This window comes from Mustela erminea, chromosome 5 (assembly GCF_009829155.1).
Source record: "Mustela erminea isolate mMusErm1 chromosome 5, mMusErm1.Pri, whole genome shotgun sequence".
Taxonomy (NCBI): Eukaryota; Metazoa; Chordata; class Mammalia; order Carnivora; family Mustelidae; genus Mustela; species Mustela erminea.
The window spans coordinates 70,238,739-70,259,136 of record NC_045618.1 but is presented as its reverse complement, the minus strand read 5'-3'; the positions used below and the strand labels follow the sequence as shown (position 1 = coordinate 70,259,136).

The 20,398-nt window shown below is 38.1% G+C and overlaps 1 protein-coding gene across 3 annotated transcripts in view; it reads right to left on the bottom strand.

Annotated features, from left to right (window-relative positions):
- The window catches only part of USP8 (ubiquitin specific peptidase 8), a 74,265-nt gene extending 55,242 nt beyond the window's left edge, over window positions 1-19,023 (bottom strand). For all 3 annotated transcript variants that reach the window (XM_032343700.1, XM_032343701.1, XM_032343702.1), the window contains exon 1: window positions 18,888-19,023. The gene's annotated coding sequence lies outside the window, so the exon portion shown is untranslated. The remainder of the gene's footprint in view (window positions 1-18,887) is intronic.
- Between the last annotated feature and the right edge of the window lie 1,375 nt (window positions 19,024-20,398).

Genomic DNA, 20,398 nt, shown 5'->3' with positions numbered 1-20,398 from the left:
AACTGAGCTACCCAGCACCCCAAGATTTCATCCTTTTTTATGGTTGAATAATACTCCATTACACACACACACACACACATATATATATAACATATCTTCTTTATCCATTCACCTATCAACGGACTTGGGCTGATTCCATAATCTGGCTATTGTAAATAATGCTTCATAAACAAAAGTGCATATACCCCTTTCAATTAGTGTTTTTATATTTGGGGGGTAAATACCTAGGAATGCAGTTGCTGGATCGCAGCGTACTTCTATTTTTAATTTTTTGAGGAATTTCCAAACTGTTCTCCAGGGTGGCTGTACCAGTTTGCATTCCCACCAACAGTGCATAAGGATTCCTTTTTCTTCACATCCTTGGCAAAACTTGTTTCTTGTGTTTTTAATTTTAGCCATTCTGACCGCTATGAGGTGATATCTTGCATTTCCCTGATGATGAGTGATACTGAGCGTCTTTATATGTGTCTGCTGGCCATCTATGTCTTTGAAGAAAAGTCTGCTCATGTCCTCTGCCCATTTTTTTAAAAAGATTGTTATTTGGCAGAGAGAGATCACAAGTAGGCAGAGAGGCAGGCAGAGAGAGAGGGAAGCAGGCTCCCTGCTGAGCAGAGAGCCCGATGCGGGGCTCAATCCCAGAACCTTGAGACCATGACCTGAGCTGAAGGCAGAAGCTTAACCCACTGAGCTACCCAGATGCTCCTCTTCTGCCCAGTTTTTAATTGGATTATTGTTTTTGGGGTGTGGGGTTGTAGGAGTTCTTTATATATTCTGGATACTAATCCTTTATTGGATATATCATTTGCAAATATCTTCGGCTATTCAGTAGGTTGCCTTGTTTCCTTCTTTACCATGCAGTTTTTTACGTTGATGTAGTTTCAACAGTTTACTTTTGCTCTTTCCCCTCTTGCCTCATGAGACACAAAAATGTTGCTATGGCCAATACCAGAGAAATTACTGCCTGTGATCTCTTCTAGGATTTTTAAGGTTTCAGGTCTCACAGTTAGATCTTTAACCCATTTTGAGTTGTGTGTGTGTTTGTGGCTAGAGAATGTGGCCCAGTTTCATTCTTTTGCACTTAGCTATCCAGAAAGCCCAAAACTATTTGTTGAAGAGATCGTCTTCCCCCCACCCCACACATACTGTACATTCTTGCCTCCTTTGTCAATGACTGAGCATATAATTGTGGATTGATTTCTGGGTATTCTAGTCTGGTCCACTGATCCATTAATCCTCTGTCAAAACAGTATCATACTGTTTTGGTTACTACAGCTTTGTAATATAACCTGAAGTCTGGAATTCCGACATCTCCAGTTTTATCTTTTTCAAGATTGCCTTGGTTATTTGAGGTCCTCTGGGGTTCCACACAAATTTTAGGATTGTTTGTTCTAGTTCTATGGAAAATGTTGTTGGTATTTTGATAGAGATTGCATTAAATCTGTAGATTGCCTTAGGTAGCATAAACATTTTAACGGTATTTGTTCTCCTAACCTATGGGCATGGAATGTCTTTCCATTTCTTTGTGTTGTCCTGAATTTTTTTCATCAATGTTTAATAGTTTTCAGAGCACAGGTCTCTCACATTCTTGGTTAAGTTTATTCCTAGATATTTTATTGGTTTTGGTGCAAACGTAAATGGAATTCTTTTCTTAATTTCATTTTCTGTCACCTCATTATTAGCATATAGGAATGCTAACAGATTTCCGTACATTGACTTTGTATCCTGTCACTTTACTGACTTATCAGTTGTAGTTCTTTTACAGTGAAGTCTTTAGAGTATTCTATATATAGTATCATGTCATCTGCAAATAATGAAAGTTCTACTTCTTCCTTATCAATTTGGATGCCTTTATTTCTTTTTGTTGTCTAATTCCTGTGGCTAGGATTTCAAGTACTACATTGAATAAAAGTGGTGAGAGTGGACATTCTTGTCTTGTTCCTGACCTCAGGGGAAAAGCTGTCTGTTTTTCCCCAGTAAGGATGGACATTACCTGTGGGTTTTTCACAGATAGCCTTATTAAGTTGAGGTATGTTTCCTATAAACCTACTTTATTGAGAGTTTTTATCATGAATGGATGTTATACTTTGTCAAATGCTTTTTCTGCATCTGTTGGAATGACCATATTGTTTCTATTCTTCTTATTGATGTGATGTATCACGTTGCTGATTTGTGAATATTGAGCCACCCTTGTATGCTGGGAATAAATCCACTTGATTGTGATGTATGATTTTTTTAAAATGTATTCTTGGATTCAGTTTGCTATTTTGTTGAGGATTTCTGCATCTATGTTTATTGGGATATATTGGCCTATAGTGCTCTTTTTTGGTGGTGTTTTTATCTGGTTTTGGTATCAGGATGGTACTGGCATCACAGAATAAATTTTGAAGTTTTCCTCTCTCCTATTTTTTGGAATGGTTTAAGAAGAATATTATTAACCTTTCTTTAAATGTTTGGTAAATTTCTCCTATGAAGTCATCTGGTCCTGGACTTTTGTATGTTGGGAGTTTTTCATTACTGACTCAATTTTCTTACTGGTAATTGGTCTGTTCAGATTTTCTCTCTCTTCCTGTTTTTATTTTGATAGGCTAAATGGTTCCAGGAATTTATCCATCTCTTCTAGGTTGTCCAATTTGTTGGCATATAATTTTTCATAATATTCCCTACAATTGTTTTTATTTCTGTGGTGTTGGTTATTTCTCCTCTTTCATTTGTACTTTTTTTGCTTATTTGGGTCCTCCCTCCTTTTTTGTCTGACCAGAAGTTTATCAATTTTGTTATCTTTTCAAAGAACCAGCTCCTAATTTCATTTATCTGTTCTATTGCTTTTTTAGTTTTTGTATTATTTATTTCTGCTCTAGTCTTTGTTATTTCCTTCCTTCTGCTGTTTTTAGGCATGTTTGTTCTTCTCCATGCTTCTTGAGGTAGCCCTGTATTGCTATAAACTTCCCCCTTTAAACTGCTTTTGCTACATCCCAAAGATTTCGGACCACTGTGTTTTCATTTTGTCTCCATGTAATTTTTTATTTCTTTTTTTTTTTTTAATTTTTTGGGATGACCCACTCATTATTTAGTAGCATTTTATTTCACCTCCATATATTTGTGGTCTTTCCAGATTTTTTCTTGTGGTTGACTTCTAGTTTCATAGTGTTGTGGTCAGAAAAGATGCACAGTATGATTCTGATCTTCCTGAATTTGTTGCGACTTGGTTTGTGGACTTACATGCAACCTATTGTGGAGAACGTGTATTCTAATGTTTTAGGATGAAATGTTCTGAATATATCTGGTAAATCCATCTAGTCCAGTGGTCATTTAAAGCTACTGTTACCAGGTGCTGGCTGGCTCAGCTGGAAGAGCAGGTGACTCCTGATCTTGGGGGTCGTGAGTTTGAGCCCCATGTTGGGTGCAGAGACTATTTAAACAGTTAAAAACAAACAAAAAAGCAAATACATAAATAAAGCTACTATTTCTCTGTTGATGTTGTCTGGATGATCTCTCCACTGATGCAAATGGGGTGTTAAAGTCCCCCTATTGTTACTGTATTACTATTGATTATTTCCTACTGTTTTATGTATTTGGGAGCTCCCACGCTGGGTGCATAAATATTTACAATTGTTGTATCTTCTTGCTGGATCGTCCCCTTTGTGATTATTTAACGTCTCTGTCTCTGTTATACCCCTGTCTTAAAGCCTATGTTGTCCAACATAAAGTATTGCTGCCCTGGCTTTCTTCTGACATCCATCTGCATGGTAAATGTTTCTCCATCCCCTCACTTCTATCTATCTATCTACTTATTTTTTTTTTTTCTATCTACTTATTTTTAGTTTACTAAAAAACCATGGGTTTATTTGGGCATAGCAGAGAACTGCAATCTGAAAAAGTTACCTGTGGCAAACCCATAGGCACAGCTACCTCCATCCCCTCACTTTTAATATGCAAGTGTCTTTTGGTCTGAAATCAAGTCTCTTGCAGGCAGCACCTAGATGGGCCTTGTTTTATTAACCACTCTGCCACCCATGTCTTTTGACTGGAGTGTTTAGTCTACTTGCATTCACAGTAATTATTGACAGATATATAATTACTGACATTTTGATACTTGTTTTGTACATTTTTTATAGATGTTTCTCTTATTCTTTCTTCTCTTGCTCTCTTACATGGTTTGTTGGCTTTCTTTAGTGATATACCTGTATTCCATTTTCTTTGTTTTTTTGCATATCTATTACTGCTTTTTGACATGTGGTCACCATTAGGTTTGTGTATAACATCTGCATAGTCGTCCATATTAAGATGATGACTGTTTAAGTCTGAACCTATTCTTTACTCCTCTCCTACCCCATGTTTTAGGTATATGGTGCCACATTTTATATCCATTTATTTTATGAATCTTTTAACTGATTTTTAAAGAAATACTTATTTTTACTGCTTTTCTGTTTAAAAAAAATTTTTTTAATTAATAAATAATGTATTATTTGTTTTAAGGGTACAGGTCTGTGATTCATCAGTCTTAACACAATTCACAGCACTTACCATAGCACATACTCTCCCCAAGGTCTATCACCCAGCCAACCCATCCTTCCCAACCCCCTCCTCCACTCCAGCAACCTTCAGTTTGTTTCCTGAGATTGAGTCTCTATGCTTTGTCTCCCTCTCTGGTTTTGTCTTCTTTTCATTTTTCCATCCCTTCCCCTATGATTCTGTCTTGTTTCTCAAATTCATCATATCAGTGAGATCACAAGGTAATTGTCTTTCTCTAACTTATTTTGCTTAGCATAATACCCTCTAGTTTCATCCATGTTGTTGCAAATGGCAAGATTTCAATTTTTGATGGCTGCATAATACTCGTGTGTGTGTGTGTTTTTAACACATCTTCTTTTGGATAGAGTATTCTTGGCTGCAGATTTTTTCATTTCAGCACTTTGAATACATCATGTCACTCTTTTCTGGCCTGCAAAGTTTCTGCTACAAAATATGCTGATAGCTTTATGCGATTTCCCTTTTTTTTGAAGCTTTAAAATTTTTTCTTTACTATTACTTTTTGCTTTTTTAATTACCATGTGTCTTGATGTGGACCTCCTTGCACTGAACTTTTGGGGACAATCTCTGTGCTTCTATACCTGGGTATGTTTCCTTCCCCAGATTAGGGAAATTTTCAGCTAATATTTCTTCAAATAAATTTTCTGCCCCCTTATCTTTTCTTCTTCTGGGCTCCCGATAATGTGAATGTTACTAGACTCTGATAGAGTCACCGAGTTCCTAAGACTTCTCAATTTACGAAATTTTCCATCCTCTCCTTTGCTCACCTTACTTTGCTTTACTGTCTTCTTTTCATTTCTCTGCTTCATCTATCCTACTTGTTTTATCAAATGTATTTTTAATCTCATTTATTGTGTTCTTGATATCTGATTCTCTTTTCTCTTTGCTAAGAGTCTCACTGATGTCCTCTACTCTTTTCTCAAGTCCAGTAAGTATCTCTGTGATAATTGTTTTAAATTTCTATCACGTGTACTGCTTAGGTCTCTTGGTGTGGTTCTTTCCTTTGGGACATATTTCTCTATCTCCTCATTTTGTTTAATTCTCTGTGTCTGTTTCTGTTTGTTAGGAAAGTCAGCTACAACTCTTGCTCTTCGCAGTAACGGCCTTACGAAGAAGAGGTCCTATAGTGCCCTGTGTCCAATGTCCCTTGTTCCCCAGAGCCTCGTGCTTCAAGAATTGTCTCCTATGTGTGTTATATGTGCTCTATTATTGAGATGTGGCCTCTTTTTCCTTCAGTCCAGTGGTCGGCAGAGGCTCTCTTTACCTGTTATAGGCAGTCCTTGGTCCCAGGTTGGGTGGGGTATGTTTTAACAAGGTATGTGATGGTCTGCTTGCAAAATGAGATGTACAACTGCTGCTGCCAGAACTGAAGTCCCACAAAATGCAAGGGTCAGGAGACAAAATGTTGGTGGGGTTTTCACTAGTATTCCAAGGCAGGGGAACTGCAGTGCCCAGACCAAGCCAAGTGAGACTAGAAAGGGCAGATCTGCTGAAGCGCAGGGATAGCATTTAGTGTAAGCAAGTTAAGCAGTGAATGTTGGTACTGTGCTGATTATTGCAGCTGGCAGTGTGTTTATACTGGGGGGTAGGGGAAGGAAATGGCATGTGCCAGCTCCTTTGTTCCTGATGTGGTGTCCCTGCGATCCCTGGCTCTCCAGGCCACACTCTGAGATGAGTAAATCACTCTCCCTCCCCGTCTGCCTCCAGTATTTTTCAAACTACTGCTTCCAGGCTGTAGCTCCGCAGATTGTTTGCTGTGCTGTCTCTATAAGGTTGGGGACTCCACTTCCTAATGTCCTCCTGGCTCTTCCAGAACCAAGCTGGCTGATTTTTAAAATTCCAGGCGGTAAGTCCCACTGGTTGTAGGAACTCACAAAATGCAGCTCCTCTCACTTTCAAAGCAAATGGTAATGGGAAATCATCTTCCCTGTGGGCTCATTGGTGTGAAAGATTCTTCCTTGCCCTTCTCAGCAACAGTTCCCTCCCCACCACAGACAGCTGCAGTCCATTTTGCTCTCGAATCATGTCTTTGCCCTTCCTACCATCTTTGATGTGGCCTCTTCTGTATCTTTAGTTGTGAAGTTTGTTCTTCAAACTGTTTTCTGGGTTATTTATGCTGATGGGAGTGTTATCTAGTATTACCCCTGGGACAAGGTGCACTTAGGGTCCTCCTATTCCACCATCTTCCCAGTCAGCAATAAAGTATTTTTTTAATTAAGGACTGTACATTTTTTTTAGACATAATGCTATCACACACTAACGAGACTACAGTACAGTGTAAACATAACGTTTATATGTACTGCAAAACAAAAAAACTCATTTTTTTTCTTTTTATTGTGATATTTCTTCTATTGAAGTGATCTGGAACTGAACTCATACCTCCAAAGTATGCCTGTTGTTACATATATGCATTTAAGAGATTATAACTTTTTTCCCCTATCACCTCACTATCTTAATGTTCTTAATTTTACCAGTTCACTTTTATTAAATAAATGGTCATCCATGAATATCTAATTCTGAAAAGCTGAGTAAGGGGGGAAAAGGCATCTGTTCACCTATGTGAAACTCCAAAGGTGTCCTGCTTTGCTTTGATTAGAGTCATGTTTTATACTAATGCTCTGGATTTCTTGAAAATCATCCCTTCTAACCCTGTGAAATTAACCCACTGTCTTAGTCACCAAACCTAGCTATTTTTCCTCAATATGTTACATGTTAGAAATGGTTATTTTTTCCATCTATACTTACTCCATGTATCTACAAACATATGCTTAACCAAACATTTTATTTAGTAATTTCAGATCTATGCATTTAGAGACTATGATCTCATATGTAAGTACTTTCTACACTTTTCCCTCCAGTCTGCATTGTGTCTAAAGCTACAGTGATAGGAGAGGAAAAAAACTTCTGGACCACAATCAAACACAAATGGTTCAACAAACGTTAAATATGTCCTTCTAGTTAGATATCTAATTCATTAACAACTCATCACCAAACCACCTAAGAGTGCCCACCTATGAGTATGATACGGATCCCTTGGATTTCCTCACAATTAGAGACAACAGCATCATCTGAGTATCTTAACCTGCAAAAAACACTACGCTATGTGTTAAAGACATAACAAGTATATAAGACATGGTCCTTGACATCCCAGGATAAACAGTTTAACCAGAGAACACCCTCTCATCCCACACCCACTACATTCTCACATCCTGCCTGTCCCCCCAGTGAGTGAAAAAGTAGGAATACATATAACATCATTTGTGTAAAGTTTAAAAACAAACTAAATTGAACAGTTACTGCTTAAGGATACAAATAAGGTATCCTATACAGACAGACAGGAAATGATAAACAGAAAATTCTATTTCTGGGGAGGGAGAGGATGTAATCAGGAGGCAAACATATAAGAAGCTTTAGGAATATCAGTAAGGTTTTAGTCCTCAAGTTGGGTGGCACATTCAAAAGTGATCACAGGGTAATCATTTTACTGTAATGCTTTATAACATATACAAGAACATAAGTAACATACTTTACATATACTTCATAAAAATATTTAAAGAAAACAATTAACTATATTGCATAATAATGCAAATACAAATAAAAATGTGCAATTATTATAAACATGAAAATACCCTGACACATGTGAAAGTTAGGAAGTAAGGGTAAATCAAGTGAATACAAAATATGTATGTTTTAAAATAATGATTTAGGGGCGCCTGGGTGGCTCAGTGGGTTAAAGCCTCTGCCTTCAGCTCAGGTCATGATCCCAGGGTCCTGGGATCAGGCCCCACATCAGGCTCTCTGCTCAGCAGGGAGCCTGCTTCCTCCTTTCTCCCTCTCTGCCTATCTCTCTGCCTACTCGTGATCTCTGTCTGTCAAATAAATAAGTAAAATCTGTTAAATAAATAAATAAACAAATACTGATTTTAAAAATATATTTGAATACTGGGAGAGCCTGATACATAAAACTTTTGGAGTACAGACAGCTTCCATACAGTGGTATGAATGGAAGCCAAGAATATGAGCATTAGACAATAAAGAAACGGAAACAACAAAACAACAAACACACTGGCAATAAAAGAGAGTGTTAGGATAGAGTGGGATGGTGCTCCAGGAACATGATTTCTACTGAAATATAAAAAGCAACAGCTGAGGAGAAATACATTCGACTAAGGGAAGGCAAGGTGAGGTCACAATACTATCTCTTCAAGAAGGTGTTTAAGGAAACCTGTGGTAAAGGCAGGGCACATTGGAGTTGGGGCTATTATGAGGGCCAGAGGACAGTAAGATAATAGTAACAAGAAATACTCTTGACTTTTCTGGCCTCAACCAGTTCAGCTAAGACCTGAAGCTTATTTAAGCAACAGAAAGCCAACATTTGCTCCCTTGATACAGGCTACCTCTCGAAATGTAATTCCCCAAGAGCCCAATCACTTTTTGTTGGTGATACCACTAAGTGCACTAAGAAAGGGACTGAAGCCAGAATTAGGCAGATTAGCCAGGTACCAGAGTCTGAGAGTATCTGTTTTTCCAGTTCTATCCTCTACCTGGGTCACAAGTGCTAGTGGTTTAACCACAGAATGTATGTTCAAAAAGTCAGAGTCTATTTTGTTGATTCATGACAATTAGGTTTCTAATTGGGAAAATTGGGCTTTTCTAGGCTGGGAAAAGAAAGCTATTGATTCAAACCTTTTAAAATAAAGGTCTAGGGGTGCCTGGGTGGCTCAGTCGGTTAAAGCCTCTGCCTCCAGCTCGGCTCATGATCCCAGGGTCCTGGGATCGAGCCCCACATCGGGCTCTCTGCTCCACGGGGAGCCTGCTTTCTCCTCTCTCTCTCTGCCTGCCTCTCTTGCCTACTTGTGGTATCTGTCTGTCAAATAAATAAATAAAATCTTAAAAAAAAGTAAAATAAAAATAAAATAAAATAAAGGTCTAGAATATATTCTCAGATGAATCTGTTTCTCATGATTACCTTTAAAGTTTGGATCCTTGAAAAACAATGTAAAATCTACATGTGCGACCTAGATAACTTAAAATAGTAAACCACTAGCTATCTCAAGGTTAAATTCAATTCAAACATTCACAGATATCTTGCTGTATAGAAAACACTGTGTTTCCGGCAACTCAAACAGATGTGATACCTTTCCCCAAAAAGTTTAAAAAAAACTAATGTGAAAGAAAAAGTTGTAAGCAGTGGTAATATAACACAGTAAGATATCCAACTATAATGAATTAAAAATAATGTACAATAAGAAAAATTAAGAAGGAAGATTAAGTATGACTAGAGGCATCTTAGAAAAGACAAGCATTTTGTCAATCTTGGTAGGAGAAAGGCTTTTGATAAGAAGATGTACCATATGAGGGGGAAAAAAAAATCAGGAAGTAAAGAACACCTTTAGGAACTAGCCAATACAGACAATGAGCAAGGATCTACCAGACAGGAAAGCCTGAAAAAATAGGGAACAGAAAACAGAAGACCTTGAATGTCACATTAAAGCATTAACTTTGTTTTCTAAAGGTAACAGAGAACCATAAGGTTCTGAAGAAGAGTTATGTGATCCAAGCTGAAATGCTAGAGTTCGGCTTCAAAAGACAAGACAAGGAAGATACTAGCAATCTATATAATGATCCTAAGGAAAGATGATGAAGGGCAGGAGAGATGGAATGGAGGAGGCAGATACATGAGACACCGCAAAGATAGAGGCCTTGGCTAACAATTAGACACATGGAGGGAAGGTACAGGGATAAGATTATAGTGACAAAGTTTTTACTCAGAGTTTATTTATTTTTTCTTAAGATTTTATTTATTTGACACAGAGAGAGATCACAAGTAGGCAGAGAGGCAGGCAGAGAGAGGTGGAAGCAGGCTCACCACCAAGCAGAAAGCCCGATGCGGGGCTTGATCCCGGGACCCTGAGATCATGACCTGAGCTGAAGGCAGAGGCCTAACCCACTGAGCCACCAGGCGCCCCTCTACTCAGAGTTTAAAGTTAAATTTTCTATCCTTAGTTTATTTTTAAGAAGTTCTTTTTTATTTTTTTTTTAAGATTTTGTTTATTTTAGAGAGAGGGAGGGAAAGAGGGAGCACAAGTAGAGAGAGGGACAACCAGACTCCATGCTGAGTGAGGCTTGATGTCACAACCCTGAAATCATGACCTGAGCTGAAATCAAGAGTCGGACACTCAACTGACTGAGTCAGCTAGATGGCCCTCCGTAATCTCTACATCCAGCGTGAGGGTCAAACTTACTATGCCTAAATCAATAGCAGCACGCTCTACTTACTAAGCCAGGCAGGTCCTGTCCTTATATGATTTTTGAGAACAGCTGAAATAAGTAACAATTTTCTCTGATAATGTCACCAAGGGACCACAGTTGTTTTCATTTTCTTTCACAAAATTATATAAGTTACACTGTCAAATAAGATGCCTGGTGTTAAAAATACTTACAGCATTGCCTTAATTACTGTTTGAGCCTCTACAATCACAGCTTTCTGCAGAAGCCAAAGTATAATATAAAGGGTATTAATCAAATGAGAAAGCAAACAAGGATACACATACAACCTAAATCTATGTGAAATTTAATGTGCTAAATTCTTGAAAAGTTATTCTGCTGCACTTTGTCTTTAAGGCGATTTCAAAATAGGCTGACATAAAATAAATTAAGGTCAGTATGACTGAATGAATTCACAATTTCTTAAGTTTGGCTGCAATAGTAAAAACAAGGAAAAGAGCAGCAACAGTTTTTTGTTGTTGTAACAATCCTACTGATATTTACAAAAGAATGTTCAGTAAGTATAGAACTCAATTTATAGAACCTACCTGTTTATATCTAGAACTAAATACGACATATAACCTATTAAAACTACGTTATGTTTCAAAAAGGAGAGTTAAATAAAAACAAAGTACATGTGAGAAAAATTAAAGTTCTTCTAAAAATTAATTTTCTTAAGATGTGTAAACCTGATAAAGGTGAAATACTTCAGCTTTACTCACACAGCAATGCTTCAAAAGTGAAATCCAGACAGTGCTGAAAATTAGTTAACAAAATGGGGGGGGGGACATATATATCCCCCTCTCTGCTGATGACAGCCTTTTGATTCTTCCAAAAGAGAAAGAGTAGAGACTGGATAGATGACCTGAACCACAGAGTGAAGACTAAAAAATAAAAAGGTAAAGACTGAGGTTTGTAGTCATTCAAACTGGTCCTGATATCTTAACTAGTGCTTCACACCAGCCACTACCTTGGTCTTTGGCAAAGGAGAGCAAAGTCCGTCTCCACTGGGCATCTATCATCTCAGTCCATCTCTGTCCTTAAACAGCAACAGCACTCTTCTGATTGCCTTAAATTTCACATAACCCATTCTATACTCATTCTAGTTTAAATGCCACAGACAAGTAAGTATTCATGAAATGTTTTAAAGTAATCCTAAAGTATTAAGAAGGCTCAACCCTTTCAAGAATTAGTCACTGATAAAATTTCTGGTATTTTCTGAGCATCTACTATGTGTCTAGCACTGAGCTAATAACTGTGAGAGCAGTGTTGTTGTTGTTGTTTTTAAGATTTATTGATTTGAGAGGGAGAGGGAGGCAGAGAAAAAAAAGAGGGAGGGGGAGAAGAGACAGATGGAGAGGGAGAGAATCCCAAGCAGAATCCCCACTGAGCACAGAGCTCAACACAGGGGCTTGATCCCACCACCCTAAGATCATGACCTGAGCTGAAACCAAGAGTCGAATGCTTTACCGACTGAGCCACCCAGGTGGCTGGAGGGCAATGTTTTCAAATCTATTTAGAAGGTCACAATCAGTATTTAAAAAATAAAATTGAAGAGAAAATATCAGAGCATGTAACATATAGTACGGTTAAGTATTGTTTCATGAAACTTCAGTTGGGTTGTGTATATGTATGCATATAACACTGGGTTGAAAGGTAAAATGTATTTCTTTCCATAGGTTACAACGGAGAAAGTGCTGAAGTTCTACAGAGCAATGCTACTTCAAGTGTGGCCCATTGGCCAGATACAGTTGGGGGACTGTTACAAGTCTGTAACAAAATAAAAAATTTATGACAGATGTTAATCAAGAAAGCACGCAGAACTTTTCATAGTAGCAAGAACTTTCTGTGAAGAAAGGCGTCTACTAATTCATACTGTGGTACAGGCTTCAAGTCTGTAACACAGACTGGCTACTTTGAGTGACACTGCTCTAGGGGATAAAGAGTACCACAGGCTTCTGACCCAAATGTCTTAGTTTAGTTACCAAGACCAAGCTAATATCTATTAAATAATAAGCCAACAATTAATAGCTATACCATATATTAATATGTGACCCCAGTCACTGGGAAGTCAAAAGGAGAGAAAATGTGGTATAGCTTCTTCCAGCCTAGAATGCACTCTCTTTGTGCTATTCCCTCTTCCTTCAAGGACCAACTTAAGTTCCACTTCTTCCATCCTTGATAGTCCCAGTTATGGGAAGTTCATTTCTTGGTCTAAATTTTATGGAATGTATAATCTGGTATGTATAATGTAATGTATGGTATGTATAATGTCATTGACTCAGTACTGTATTTCAAACAAATGACAATTATGCCTAGTTTTTAAGACCCTCTTAACTATGAAGTGCTTATGATAACATGATGAGGCAGAGACAGAAACTAGCCCTAAAGGTAGTATTTAGCTACGGACTGAGTAAGAAAGAGGGGTATTCCAGAAAAAGGAAACCCACATGAACAAAGACACAAAATGAGGAATTAGTATGGGAAGGCAATGAGAAAAATAAGGAATACTACAGGGATTATAAATCCTTCTCAATTCGTGATGAGGTTATGTCCGAATAAATCCATCATAAGTTGAAAATACTGTTAAGTAAAAAAATATGTGTAAGACACCTAATCTAAAAAACATCAGAGCTTAGACAAGCATTAGCTTAAACATGCTCAGGACACTTCACTAGCCAATAGTTGGGCAAAACCATCTATCACAAAGCCCATTTTATTATAAAGTGTTAAATATCTCATGTAGTTTACTGAATAATATACTGAAAGTGAAAAACATAAGAGTTGGAAGTTTATCAGTTGTTTACCCCCACCATCACACGGCTAACTGGGCATATGGCTCACTACAACTGCCCAGTACCACCACATACTGCTGCCTGGGAAAAGATCAAAATTCAAAATATGAAGTACAGTTTCTGTTGAACATGTATTACTTTTACATGATCATGAAGCTGAAAAATCCTAGGTCAACCTATTTTAAGTTGAGGACCATCAGTATAGGGAAATAATCAATTTGATCAAGGGATAATATCTTCTTTACATGTCACTACTTTGACATGCTAGATCCCTAGTGCCAACCTCAGTCCTTACAGTCAACACTTATTAACTGTTGGCTAATAATAAATTATATTAGGTAAGGAGATAGAGTCATTTTATGGAGGGCTTTTGAAGCCATCAAGAATTGTTTATAATTTATTCAGCAGGAAATAAGCCAGTTCTTGAAGGGGAAAATGATACCTTAGGGCAGATCAAAGTGGGGATATGCCAGATGGATTTGAAAGAAATAGAACAAGGAATAATACTTTGGATAAGAATATCCAGGCCACTGCAGGCCACTGCAAAAAAGAACACAAAAAGGTAGAAACATGCTTTTGTTTCTGACTGACTGAAGCAGCAAAATCTTCTCTTGTGCATACACACACATAGAATGGTAGTGCTGTTAACAACAACAACAACAACAACAACAACATTAGTTTAAAAAGCTGATTAGTTTATAGCAGCATTTCTCAACCGGGGCACTACTGCTATTTTGAACCAGATTAAAACTTTGCTACAGGAGGCTGCCCTGTGCACTGTAGGACATTTAGCAGCATCCCTGGCCCTGCCCACTAAATACCAGTAGTAATTCATTCCCCTCCAGTAGTGACAACCAAAAATGTCTCCAGATGTTACTGAATGCCCCCTCATTGGCAAAATTACTCCCAAATAAGAATCCTTGATTTACAGGAAATTTTGAACATGTACACAGAAGGAAAAACATTTAAAGATGCCTTGACAGAGATGTAAATGTAAGTAGAGATCGGGTCCACAGAGATACCAGACAAATATTAAACCAACTATTAAGGCATTAATGTTAATTTTGATAATCCCTATTATTTTGGGAAATAACCTACTGACACTTAAATGATGTATTAATCTAGGATATGCTATCTTTCTTACATTTATGTATATTTTTAAACTTCTAGAGTAGTTTTTAAAACACAGACATTATTTATACTAGTAACTAAAATCAGGAGAATGAATCAACAAGGAAATGAGATCTTGTTTCTCTACAGCTGACAAGATATTTTTTGAAAGGCTTGGAGGGAGGGAGGAAGATGAAGGTGAATGTTCCCTAAAAAGGAAGAAACAGAAAACCAGGAAAGTGCAATATGATGGCAACCATAGAAAAAGAACTTTATAAAGTTCTTACAAAGCAAAAAAAGAAAAAGTAAAGTAACTAGTCCTAGTTCTGAAGATTAAATATATAAACCAACTTCTTGCCAACACTTGGAGAACCTACATCTACTCAAGCTGCAGTGTCAGGAGCTATGGGGAATATAAAAAGTATACCTCCTGGGGTGCCTAGGTGGCTCAGTAGTTAAGTGTCTGACTTGATCTCAGCTCAGGTCTTGATCTCAGGGTCGTAAGTTCAAGCCCTGAGTGGGGCTCCACGCTAGGTGTGAAGTCTACTCTAAAAAAAAAAAAAAAAAAAAGCTAGGTGTGGAGTCTACTTTAAAAAAAAAAAAAAAAAAAAAAGAATATATATCCTAACAAAGTTTCTACCTCTTAAGGTGAAAGGTAAGCTAACAATGTTAATACAAAGCAAAGTATCATCAGATAGGTACTAACAAACCATGCCAAAATCTGTAGCTTTTATTAAGACTATTCCTAGAGGGGCGCCTGGGTGGCACAGTGGGTTAAAGCCTCTGCCTTCAGCTCAGGTCATGATCCCAGGGTCTTGGGATCAAGCCCCGCATCGGGCTCTCTGCTCAGCAGGGGGCCTGCTTCTCTTCCTCTCTCTCTGCCTGCCTCTCTGCCTACTTGTGATCTCTCTGTCGAATAAATAAATAAAATATTAAAAAAAAAAAAAAAAAGACTATTCCTAGAAGAAACCTAGAAGGGTAACTGTTTTCCATAACAGGTGGCTACTTACATTATAACCCTAATCTATTTCATAATTCTCTTACTCCTTATCTCCTTAAATTTTTTAGCACATGCAAAATAGATGAGTAGGGAACCAGATCATACTTAGTACGTAGGAAAAAAAAAAAGACATAGTTCTCATTCTTAGCCATGTATTAGACTCACCCACAGAACTACAAAATAACAATGCCCAGAACCTACTCCTAAATGGTTAAATCAGAATCTCAGAGCATGGGACATGCACACAGATATTTTTAAAAAGCTCCTCAGGTAAATTCTAACACACAGTTAAGACAGAGATCCAGGGACATAAGAAATGGATATAAACATGTTACTAGAAGTAGTAAAAAACAGTGTGAAGATGACAAATAGGTTCTAGCTGAAATCAACATTTAAAGTCATTTAATTTCCAGGATATAAAAATTATGAGAAATCATTTTCATTTTTAAAATTCTGTAACTGAGAAATTAAAATAAAACTTTCAAGATTCCTAGATGTATAACTTCTAAAGGACTCCTTGTTTAGAAACTGGTATTACAATGTGTAACAATTTCATTTCACTATATTCGAAATTGGTATTATGATGTGTAATAATTTCATTTCACTATATTAGAAAGACATACATTATTTGTATGTTTCAGAGAATTTACGACCATGAAAAATTAAACTAATTTTCAGAGGAGACACTGACTTTAGACTTTGAGCAAATTCCTTAAATCCTCCCTCCAACACTAATAGTTACTCCTCAGTTTACCTCCATGTGCAAAATGGGAAACAATTATCTGCTTCTACAGAGTTCTCATCGATATCAAATGAAAAGGTACATACAGAAAAAATGCTCTGAAAATTATGTGCCATGAAAATACAAAATATTATGGTTAAAGAAACCAGAAGCATTACCTTATACCTTATCCTGCATCTACTATTAAATCCAAAATTACTTTAATACAACTTTATCAATAAAATTATGGTAGGTTAAAGAGGGCCACAAATTCTTTGATATTCTTCTCTCCAAAGTATCTAGGTGTTTATCATCTGGTGGGACAGAGGGTTCTGATTGCTCTAATAGAGAATGTTGGGAGTAATGCTATGCCAATTTCTGGGTTCAAGCTAAGAGACAGCTTCTACTTCTGCCTCTTTAAATACTTGCTTTTGAAACTCAAACTCATGTTATGAGAAGTCCAAGCCCCATGAAAAGGCCATGTACCAGCACTCCAGGTGACATCCCTAGCTGAACTACCAGCCAACATCAACTGCCATTCATGCAAATGAACCTTCGATGTCCAACTCAGTTAAACTTTCAGATAACTTCAACCCTAGCTGCCCCACAAATGCATTAAACTCTTAAATGAGAACCAACCAGCTGACTCCAATTAGCCCAGAGAAATATAACAGATAAAACATAATAGTTTGGGGGCGCCTGGGTGGCTCAGTGGTTTGAGCTCTGCCTTCAGCTCAGGCCATGATCTCAGGGTCCTGGGATCAAGCCCCACATCGGGCTCTCTGCTCAGCGGGGAGCCTGCTTCCCCCTCTCTCTGCCTGCCTTCTGCCTACTTGTGATCTTTCTCTATCAAATAAATAAATAAATAAAAATCTTAAAAAAACAAAAAAAAAACCCATAATAGTTTGAAGCTATTTTGTTTGATTTGTTATACAGCAATAGGTAATAAGGACAATAATCAAGATTTAAAAAAAATGTTTCCTTAAGTATATCCAATTTGATTAGCAACTCATATTTGATGGGCACATTTTTCCTTTAATCTCTACAAAAATAACTGCATCTTCATGATGAAAAATTCATAATGGAAATACAATGCTAGACATTTTATGGAAAAAATTTGATGTGCTGGATTTATTTTCCAACTACCTTACTTTACAAAAGCCATTTTGGATCTTTCCCAGTATGTTCATATTAATAAACAGAGTCACAATGATTATTAAAGGTTAAGTAAATATATAAAGTTGAATACTGAAAGACATCTCTAAAATGTTGTTAGTTTTTCTCATGCATTGTTTTCTCAAAGAATACGACACATACCTACATATTTATATGCAATTAATGCGTATTTATGTCATTAATAATAAGTTGTTGTCTTACTATTACAGGGTTCCTACTATCTAATTTTAAAGATGCACCCAATGTGTCACAAGAAAAAGAATACACATTTCAAGGCAGCCACAGCAATAGTAAAAAGGCATAACACAACCTACATCACCTTTCAGATAAAATGTTCCAATACTGTGGAGTCATGACAAACTATCTAAAGACATTCAACCATGAATCTTAACCAGAATCTGTTGAAATGCAAAATCTGCTTACATAGCAAAGCCACAGACCAGGCCTAGAAAAGGTACAGTTCCTTAACAAATACCACTTGACACTTTTAATGGCTGCAGCAAAAGATACACAAAACTAAGACAGCTTGCAGATTCAGAAAGAGTAACATCCCTTTCATCTGAAACCCTCAGGGTACTTAACAAATATTAAATACCTTCAGGTAAATATTTTGTTCGTGATTAAGTGACTTGCTTCAAGGTCACAGAATGAACTGGAGAAAAGAATTTAAAAAAGTGTAGTCTGCAGCTCTATGTATAAATGAACAGCACTGTGATTCAGAGTTCTGAAATTTCCAAGGTGGAGTGGAGGTGAAATTAACTTGTCCCACAACTCTAGGAGAGGGACTACATTTTAGCAAAGAAAAGCTTTTATTTAGAGAAGTCATAATTTTAACTGATGAGCTTATACGTTCTTTAAGCCCACACCTGGACTTCATTAAAACTAAGTTTGATTGGGACAGAGAAGATATTGGGAGACCCCCTGAGGGTCTGTATTAAAGGCCTGGGACTGTAGTTCGATAGCAAAAAATTAGAAAACGGAGGCCAGAGGAAGGAGGTCAAAGTCGGGTCTAAGTGTTGAAAGAGAACAAGGAATGGTCAAGGCCAACTTCTAAGGCCGGAAAACCTGAAAAAACTACACGAAACTCACTGGACAACCCTAGGTACGCAGCGGGAAAGACTCGAGATCCGGCCCTTCCTCCAAAAGCCGATTCTAGGTTCGGGGTTGTCCCACCCCTCTCGGCGGACAGGGCTTGTCTCCCCGGTGACCAGACGCTTGTGAAAAGAAAGGGTGTCCAATGCAGCAGGCTACCCGAGGAACAAAGGCCAGGACCCAGACCCACACTCACCGTGGCACCGGGAGCGCTTGACTAACGCCGCCCTCCTCTCCAAAGGCCCATCTTCCCGCAACTCGAAGAATTAGTCTTCCCCAGCCCGACGGAAACCAGCCCAGCTCATCCCCTTTTCCCAGTCTGCACTGCGTTGCGACGCGTCGCGTCTCCTACGTCACGGAAGGGAGGGGCTACGGGCGCGCGCCCGCCTGTGACTGCTTCCTCTTCCGCAGTCGGGCTCACAACAGGGAGGTGGGAGGGTTAAAGAGAACTTCACGGGTGGGTGGCGGGGGCCGGGCCCAAGCTAGGCTAAGCTTCTGTGAGCTTTCCCACCTGTCTCGTTGGTCCAGTGTTTGTCGGGATTTTTCGATCACCCTGGTGTTACTCCTATTCTGACCTTTGCTGCAGCGGAAGCAGGGACTCTTGTGCCTCTTACCTACGTAGTTGATTTTTCAGAGTGGACACTTAGGACTAGAAAAGGGATTTGAAACCCCTCAAGTTCTGACTAAAAGCTAACATTCTCTAAAGCCACGCCTCTGGTCAAAGAAGAAACGTGATCCTAAACACATTATATATACACATCTTAACACCAGTTAAAGGCTCAGTCTTAGGGGCACCTGGGTGGCTCAGGTCGTGATCCCAGGGTTTTGGGATCAAGCCCTGCATCGGGCTCTCTGCTCAGCGGGGAGTCTGCTTCCTCTTCTCTCTCTGCCTGCCTCTCTGCCTACTTGTGATCTCTGTCAAATAAATAAATAAAATCTTAAAAAAAAAAAAAAAGTTCAGTCTTAGAAAAACAAAACAAGAGGTCTGAGCTTTCTCGCAAGGTGATCTTTGTACTCTCTTAGAGAAAAGTGATTGGATGTTCCAATTATTTGTAAACAAAGTTGCATGGATGGAGTTGGAGTTGCTGACCATGGTCACAAAGTCCCCAGGGACAGGCCAGGTGTCTCATTAATGGGAAAACTGGAGGGTGAGGTCTAGTAAATGCCTTAAGTGTCTGCCAGATAGGGGTCCAATAAATTTGTAATTTACAAATAGAGTGCTTTACATATATTAGTAACAGTAAATGTTAATTTCCTTTTTGTTACAATGAAATACCCGCAAAAATATGGTAGCTCTTTTTTACCTAAGTTATACACTGTTTTCCCAAAAGATTTAAGACCGATATGACATGAAGTATACTGTACTGCTTAGAACTACTAACTAACCTTAGCAAATTTCTTCATAACTGAGAAAACAATTGCATCTCCTTTGAAGATGGGCTCTTAGGAAAGGAAGTTAGTTGTTGGAGTTCTTTTGTGTGTTTTGGTTTTTTTCTGCTGAGCTCCTACATGAATTTGAGTATTAAAAAACAAAAACACTGACCCAGAGCTGAGTTTGGAAGTAGGATCCAAAGACAGAGAGAAGAATGTGAAGTTCTTTGGAGACATGTCAGAGAGAAGAAACCAGGAATGTGAGGTGATAGAGAAAAAAGAGAAAGAATAAGAATGAATTAACCAATGAAGAGTCTTATGGTGGGGTGGCAGAAA